General features: G+C 33.2%; 1 long non-coding RNA gene across 14 annotated transcripts in view; it reads left to right on the top strand.

Annotated features, from left to right (window-relative positions):
- The first annotated feature begins 216 nt into the window (after positions 1-216).
- Positions 217-9274, top strand: part of LOC118203571 (uncharacterized) — an 85431-nt gene continuing 76373 nt past the window's right edge. For 3 of the 14 annotated variants that reach the window (XR_015042448.1, XR_015042450.1, XR_015042449.1), the window contains exons 1-2: positions 7628-7895; positions 7999-8098. This is a non-coding gene — a long non-coding RNA (uncharacterized LOC118203571). Of the gene's footprint in view, positions 501-570; positions 786-1497; positions 1675-7591; positions 8099-9274 lie in introns of those variants that run through there. The other 11 variants (XR_015042451.1, XR_015042452.1, XR_015042459.1 and 8 more) reach the window with 10 other exon arrangements.

Genomic DNA, 9274 nt, shown 5'->3' with positions numbered 1-9274 from the left:
TATTTAACTATTAGAAATTATGAATTTAAACTCTTGCTCATTTAATTATTTAGCACATTCAGTTACATTTCTCATAATTCGAAACTTTTATTATGTTATTCGATGAGGGGTAGGGCTATGGCGCCCAGGCACCCTGGTGGTTAAGCACCGCAGTTCAACAAGTATAAGAAGAGGCGTAACCAATATTACGTCATAAAAAGGCGCGTCCAAGCATAAGAGAAGTAAACACAGCATCGACTGATGCAGCCTATTCTGCGATTTAGCCAATCAGGCCAATATGACTTTCAGTTTTTTATATCAAACAATATTTGAGTAAAAAATTAGAAATATAATTAAATTCTCGAAACTGACACTGACGCTCTAACGCAACAGGTAGAACTTTGCAAACAGCTATGGAACTTTGTTGTTAAGCAATTGATTCAAACGACGCCAAATTTGGCTAAGTAACAGGGTTGCCATTCACATTTCCTTTATCTATTGTGTGCAAAGCTAATTTCGCGGTAAATTTAATAAAAGTACTTTTCTTATTCTTGTTATTTATCGCGAAAGTTTTTATCATGCGTATTTATTGGGGTGATTTTTGGTAGTGGTAGTAAACGATTTAGCATCTTTTGTGAACAGAACGTGTTGTTTCGTTAATATGTTTTCAGAATTCTGATAATTTTGTGTTACATTTTACGCTTATGAAATATTTTACACGATATTCGAAAGTTGATTTTAGGTATCGTTAATTAAAATCGTAGTTTTGATATGAGCGATTCTGTTTTGTGACATTGTTAACAAAGGTAGTTTGAAATATATAATGTTGCTGTTTTGAAATAACCCTTGTTCAGTTTTTTGAGACTTTTTTTTTTTTTTTTTTTTTTTTTATGAATGGCTGTAAAAGTTCTTCCGTTCTTCTAAAAAATTCTTGCAATAAATAGGCTGACAGTCAATATGTGCTTTAATTCATCCATTAAAGGGAAAATCATACTTTCTTATTGCAAAGCAAACTTTTCATATTTCAAGGGTACTTAGTAGAATTTGTTGGCAAGGAATGGTTAACAGTTTTATACAAAATATTAAAATAAAAAATATTTATGCAAAAATTTCCATGAATGATAACTTTAGATTTATGAAGCCTTGGAGACAATGCAATAGAAGTTAATGTAAATTAATACATTACTTGAAGCATTAACTGTGAGGCAAGTACACTTGCCTCAAGTCTCAGGTGAAAAGCGAGGCAGAGAGGGAACCTGCAAAATTTTAGAAATTAAACTATGAAATAATACTGAGAAGCATGATTTAAAAATATTGCATTTAAAGTACTAAAAATAGTGCTATGTTCTTGAGCACGCCCACGTGCTTTTCTTTAATTAATCAAAATCAAATTGAAAAATTAGTGTTAAAGATTTTATATTTTACATGAGATAGAAAAATCAGTATTACTTTATATTCTCTACAATCTAAACACAAAATTGTTGCTTTATATTTATATTTAGTTTTATTTAATTGCAGCAAAGGTCTCCAGGGCTATCTGCCTAAGGTGAAAATGCCTTCGTGAAGCAATTTCTAAGGGAAATTGGGTGGAATTGGAAAACAACAAAACTCCCTGCTGCCAGCCCATTCTCTAGAACTGAATTATCAGCGTTAAGTAACTTCACTGCTCTGCCACTGGTGGTCTGTTATATTTAGGTAAGTACATTGGATTTATACACATCCTATTAGTAAATCACTTATAGGATATATTCAGTTTTTTATGCATGTATGTTTGTAGAGTTTAATAATGCAAGAAAAGAGAAAAGAAATTTTATTTATCTTTCTTGCATTATTAAAGTTTAATAATGCAAGAAAGATAAATAAAGCACTGCAGTCAGAAAACTTTTTAAGCTGCATTCTTAATAGAGTGATTAATTTAATCTTGAATCCTAGCAAATGGGTTTGTTGTAGGGGGGTTTTCATGGTTTTCCCGAAGTGCAATGTCAATTTACTCCAAAAATTTCTTCACAAAGAAATCCCTTTTCTTAAATAGCCCTGGTATTTTCCATATTGAATTAACCAAAAGAGTAATTGGTGGATTTTCTCAATTCTCTCAGAAAATATTCTTGAAAAACGTGAAAATTTAGCTTTAAAGTTGAGTAAATCCATAGGAAGAAAAGTGAAAAAAAGGTTTGTAAGTCAGATTGCTAAGCATCAACTAATAATAGAACTAATTTTTCAAAAGAAAACTTTTTTATAATGGGAGTGATAGATGGATGTTTCAGTCTCGTAACTAAAATGGAGATAATTGAAAATTATACAAGATAGTTTTTGATTTAAAATTTCTAATCTGTGAAAAATTAATGTCATTGAACTCAGGCCTGATGAATGGAACAGTTTAGCACCTAAAAATGATATTATTTTAATAATTCTAGTAGCTACAGCAGAATTATTTTTTTGAAGATAATTTAGAAGTAATATTTAATGCAGTCAAAATTCAGTTGTGGAATTATGAAAACATTTTGATGCTGCAATTGTTATTGTGTAATAAAGCTTATAAAAACTTTCATAATAATAAAAGTTATGCAAAATTTTCTCAGTGTTATTAAAAAAAAAAAGAAAAAAAACTTTGTCAAATATTACTATTTTCTCTACTGAGCATAATTTAAATAATCAAGTAGATTTTACAAGAAATTATTGTAGATTTTACTCCAGCTTAAAGGCATTTAAAAGAGCTTTAAAATTAATTCAATATTTTTATATCAATTATATTGCTGCTTATATTACTTCAGAGATATTTATTTGCTATTTATCAAAATGGTACTTTTTAATTTCAAAATTATAAATAATTTAAATGGATTAGATTTCTGAATATTTAAATTTACATAAAAATATTATAAAAGAAAAGCATGATTTAGTGTAATTACCTTTATTGAATATGAAAGTGTCACTTAATTTGATTACACGGTGGTGCACATTGGCCTCTGTGGCTCAGGCGAAAAAACGTGGGCAGGGCTTTTCATTGAAGAAATGTTGCAACCTTCTTTTTTAAATTTTTTTTTTATTGTTTTACTTTAGTATTATTTAGCATATTGCAACTTTAACAAAGCACACACATGCAAAAAAAAAAAAAAAAAAAAATATATATATATATAAAAATATTATAAAAAATATAATAAAAAGCGAGAGAGAGAAAAAGAAAAAAATTCTGTGCCTTTTTGTTAATCATAAGTAATTTGATTTTTAGAACCAGTTTTAAGGATGCAAAGTTATGTTCCTTCTTAAATGATTAAATAAAGCTTTAATTTTAATTTTATCAAGTTTCTGCACAAGATTTTGTGATGAATATTGCATTTTATATTAAAAGCAAGTATAGATCCTTCTGTTTTAAAGTGTATTTCCGTATTATTTACATTTCTGCTTAAAATATTTTTATTTAATTTCATTACTCATACATCGGCACTTTTTTGGTATTTGTGTAGAACTGACTTAACCCCTTTGTGACGGGCATCTCAGTCACCAAACTGCTTTCTTGGGACGGCATGCTAAAAGGTCTTGTTGGGAGGAGCAATCTGCACTGCTAAGCCTAACTTTGGAAAACAAATTTGCATAAATTTAATTTATGGCTCAGTTGTTCCAATTTTTGCCACATTATCAGAGGGACACCCAGGTAGTTGTCAATGTTGAATGTTCAAATTTGGTGAGGATGGGCGATTTTTGGCGGTACATGGACACCGAGTTTGTGCAATTCTTTGACTTGTTATTTTGGTTTTGTGTAGCAGTGATTTTTGCACCAAAAATTTTTGCTATTCAAATCCAAAATCCAACCCATAAATAAGCCCTTACAAATATTTTCCCATCAGGCAAATTCACTGCAATCAAGCAACCAATCATGTCATAATAGGGTTTCCATAACATTCAACTACTCAGGTTACTATAAATGAAACAACAACTTGGTGATAATCCAAGGGGTATGCTAAAATATAAATTAACCCCGCTTCGTTTCTGAAAGAAAATAATAAAAATTAAAAAAATACTGCAACGAATGAAGGTTAAGAGTCTCCAGTCTCGATAAACCCCACTACACTGGTGTGCAAAAATTAAGGACGAGACGGTTTTTTCAATATAACTTTGTACAAAAGCTTTCCAAATCAACACATTTAATACCGTAAGATCCCCAATACGCAAGGACATGAGTAATGTAAGCAACACTTACTAAAAGAGAAATCAGAGGGATAAAAAGAAGCTTTATTGAAAAAGTAGCATGGAGCGCAATGCGACTGAAGGCCGAAACATCCCTGTGATGGGTGTCTAGCAAGAAACATCCGGTCTTTAACAGGGGATATGATCTCCCCTGACTGCTAGGCAGGTTTCACAGCGTCTGCCCGTGCTGAGAATGAGGGTGTCAATGAGTTGTTGAGGCATTGCTGCCCATTCGTCTTGCAGCGCCAATCGAAGCTCTGGAATCGTTACTGGTGGTAAGGTACGAGTTCCCAAGCGTCTGCCTAGAAAATCCTATACATGCTCGATGGGATTGCGATCTGGAGATCGTGCCGGCCAATCCATGCGTTCAATATCCTCACTCTGTAAGAGCTGTTCGGCAGCTACTGTGCGATGACATGGTGCATTGTCGTCCATGAAAAGGAACTGCGGACCCATAGCGCCTCTAAAAAGACGCACATATGGAAGAAGAATCTCGTTACAATAATGGGTCCCGTTGACTGAACCTGCGTCGAAGATGTGAAGATCTGTACGACTACCAAGCATATGCCTCCCCAAACGAGAACACTGCCTCCTCCATACCTGTCCCCTTCAATGATGTTCGAGGGATGATTGCGGCTTCCCCGCTCTCTCCAGATGAGTATGCGATGAGAATTGCTACTCAGACTGAATCTGCTCTCGTCTGTAAAGAGGACTCGTCCCCATTCATTGTCTCTCCAATTCCGGTTTCCCGGCACCACAGAGAACGCCTTCTCCGATGGGCAGGCGTTAGAGGTACTCACCGTACAGGGTGTCGTGCAAACAGACCACCACCGTGCAGTCTTCTGGCCACGGTAAAACGCGATATCAGTCGTCCAGTCGCCTGTCTTGTGTGTCTAGCGATTTCTCCCACTGTCTGCTGCCTGTTTCTTCTGGCCTGTAAGGCAATATACCGGTCATCTGCGGGTGTGGTTCCTCGTGGGCGACCACTACTAAACCCTCGGGTAGCTGTTCCTGTAGTTTGAAATTGTTTCCAAAGTCGTGAAACGATGCTGTGAGCAATTCCGAACTCTGCAGCCACACTTGTCACACTGCGACCTTCCTCCAACTTCCCAATGATTCGACCTCAGGTAAAAGCATCCAGATGTCATCTAACAGATTGATTATTTGCCATTTCTCGCTGAGGCAGCAACTCGGTGTGATTTTAACTGCTATACGGCGTGCAATCTCTTTGCCAGAAATACTGATCTTACACTGATAATATGCTTTATACTACTCAGACACTCCCCCATCACGTCTACCTGCATATCTGCGCATGTGCTACCGTACATCACCTTACTTAATCTCCTGATTGGTCTTTCTGTCCGCTCTGCCTCTTCGTTCAGCTGACATGCTAATTTTTCGACTTCATCCTTAATTTTTGCACACCAGTGTATAACAGACATATGGCTACATCTAGTGTCAAAAACTAATAATTAAATGTTCTGTATAAAAATTCATATGTTGTACACCCATCCTAAGAGTAAGTTTAAACAATTCATATATGAACACCTGGCTCTTAGATACAGTTGCTGCCAACACATATGTGACACACTCATCCTGGAAGGGCTAAAACAAGGCTAAAATTCAGCTACAGCTTGCCAAAGTCCACTTCTTGCATTTTCCCATTCTTCGACCGTAAAACCTTTACAAATCATTAATGTTGACATCCTTCTTTTAAGCAGACAAAAGTAAAGTACTTTTGCTTAATAATTCAATCCAAAAACATTGAAACTGACATGCTTTTGGGTACACATGAGTGACAGCCAATACAAACATATGCATACCACATTTGTGAGTTTACTTATTTAAAAAGAGAGACTGTTTTGAAGAAATTTTAAAAGTCATGGCTGAATAGTATCCACCAGTTGTAAAATATATAAATATCAGCAGTATAGACATTTGATTTTATTTATGAACAGAGCAATATTTATGAGTCATAAAGATAGCCAAATAAATTATTTGGGCTAATTTACATAATCAGTAATAAAGTAGAGATTTACTGAGAGGGAGAGATGTGGATTATCAGGATGTACCCAAAACTGTCTTATCACTCCTCCTTCAAATCATTCATCACTGCTGTAATGTAGATTACGCAAATGTTGTTCCAGTGTTTGGGGGGGGGAATCGGTTGATCTTTGGATTGTGGTAACTTGGTGATTTTTTTGGCGAAAATTTGGCAACCAACTCTGCTACAGCAACCCTCTATTTTTTTTTCGCCGCCAAGACATGTTTCTTTTATTTTTATTTACTCAACACTTTTTCCAACAATCTACTAGCCGAATTACACTTATGCTAGAAATTTTATGTAACAAAACTGCTTAATTATGACAAATATTAACTGCAAAATTGGGAAAAAATGCAGAATCGCAAACTCCTTGCGCGTTTTTTAGAATAGCACATACACATAAACCATTTACACGTCGACTTATTTTTACTTAAAAAAACATCCCAGAATTGCACAAAAATGGCATTGCACACACTCTTAACTTTATCCATCTACACTGCTATTTTCTCATAAATTACAAAAATTTGCACGAAAATGCAGGAAAATTTTGGGAGTCTTTAAACTCGGTAAAAAGCACATATATGAAATTACCTGATCGCAAAATGTATATACTCTTTCCAAGAATGAACATTTACACGTATAAAATAAATAAAATATTCAAAAAATTTACCTCTAAATTATCTATTATATTATAAACATCACCAACCAATTTATACCGCAAACATTAAAAATGGTTACAAATACTTAGTGTCAAATATTTAAATTATTTCCATGCACGTTTACTTCAACTGAAACGTATAGCAAATTGCTACAAACATAAAATTCACAAAATAATTATTATTTAATTAAAATATAACTAAACCATGTACACGTCGACTTATTTTTACTTAAAAAAACATCCCAGAATTGCACAAAAATGGCATTGCACACACTCTTAACTTTATCCATCTACACTGCTATTTTCTCATAAATTACAAAAATTTGCACGAAAATGCAGGAAAATTTTGGGAGTCTTTAAACTCGGTAAAAAGCACATATATGAAATTACCTGATCGCAAAATGTATATACTCTTTCCAAGAATGAACATTTACACGTATAAAATAAATAAAATATCCAAAAAATTTACCTCTAAATTATCTATTATGTTATAAACGTCACCAACCAATTTATACCGCAAACATTAAAAATGGTTACAAATACTTAGTGTCAAATATTTAAATTATTTCCATGCACGTTTACTTCAACTGAAACGTATAGCAAATTGCTACGAACATAAAATTCACAAAATAACTATCATTTAATTAAAATATAACTAAACCATGTACACGTCGACTTATTTTTACTTAAAAAAACATCCCAGAATTGCACAAAAATGGCATTGCACACACTCTTCACTATATCCATGTACACTGCTTTTTTCGGTACAACTCTGATATACGGCCTAATTTCACCAAATGTAGCATATGTGTTCTGCGCTGGTTTTTAGCGCGATTGCGTGTTGTATGGCAACCCTGTTGACATTGAAAAGTCTTTCGCTGGAGTTCGTTGGTGCCCATCATTCTTTGTGTCTGAGAAGCTAGGGGGGAAAGATTTAATGGTGAATGTTGTTGAATTGAAGTTCGGCATAAGGAAATATCGTCGTGGTCGTCCTGTTGAGGGGCAATGGGTATTTGGAGGTGTGGAAAGAAGGTATGGGAGATTATTTTTAGTGGTTGTGCGTGATAGAAGTAGGGATTTGTGATTATTTGTTATTTTATTTATTTGTGAACCATAGTATGAATTTTCTGGATAGTGTGTCTGGCTGTCATATAAATACGATACTAGTGATTACGTGGCGGCATGTTAAAGGCGGTATGAAATTGGTATATCTGCTCTTCGAAAAAGCATTAATGGTAAGTGCATTTTATTTTATTCTTGTTCTTATTTTGTAGAATGTAATGTTCATTGTTTTTTTTTTTAGTATGAATTTCTGTCATTATTGTTGTTTTTTTGAATTGTTTGAAATTTATTTTAGTTATTTTGTTGATTAGTGCATACCATCTGAATTCTGCAATTCGTAGATGTTTTTAAAGTTGAAACAGAACGCTGTGTACATGGTATTCTTTGAAATTTATTGTTGTTATGTTAATTTATTAAAGTGAGGTGCGCATAGTTCGTAAATTCGATTGTTGCCTAAATTGTGCAATTCGCAGATGTTTTTTTAAGTTGAAACAGGATGCTGTGTACATGGTATTCTTTGAAATTTATTGTTATGTTAATTTATTAAAGCGAGGTGTGCGTAGTTCGTAAATTCGTTCGTTGCCTAGATTGTGCCATTCGTAGATGTTTTTTTAAATTAAAACATATCACTGTGTACATGGACTCTTGTAAAATAATTTTGGTTAGAAACTTCACGGTTTTGCTATCTAAATTTTTTGTTTTTGTTTCGGATTTTTAGCTTAAATTGTGTGTTCAAAACGTGGTTTTTGCATTCGCGAAAACCATGTTTTTGGAGACATTTTAGGCTTAAAGTTCGAAATGTAGACAAAAAATTTAGATAGCAATATGGCAGCGTGGAAGAAATTTGGCGCCTTGAGGGCGCATATCAGAGTAGTTCCTTTTTTTCTCATAAATTAGAAAAATTTCACGAAAATGCATGAAAATTTTGTGAATCTTTAAATCCGGTAAAAAGAACATATATATGAAATTACCTCATAGCGAAAAAGTATATACCCTTTCCAAGAATAAACATTTCCACGTATAAAATAAATAAAATATCCGAAAACTTTTACCTCTAAATTATCTATTATATTATACATGTCACCAACGAATTTATACCGCAAACATTAAAAATGGTTACAAATACTTAGTGTCAAATATTTAAATTATTTCCATGCACGTTTACTTCAACTGAAACGTATACCAAATTGCGACAAATATAAAATTCACAAAATAACTATCATTTAATTAAAATATAATTAAATTAAAAAACACTACTTAAAATATAAATAAGCACATACATTAAATTAATAAAAATTAGCTTACAATCCTAATTACTTTAAACTAAATCATTGCTAATAACAATTTTC

This window comes from Stegodyphus dumicola, chromosome 8 (genome assembly GCF_044657685.1).
Source record: "Stegodyphus dumicola isolate Sdum_Otavi_A_Nest chromosome 8, ASM4465768v1".
NCBI lineage: Eukaryota > Metazoa > Arthropoda > Arachnida > Araneae > Eresidae > Stegodyphus > Stegodyphus dumicola.
The sequence above is the reverse complement of the archived record's forward strand: the minus strand, read 5'-3'. Positions and strand labels throughout refer to the sequence as shown.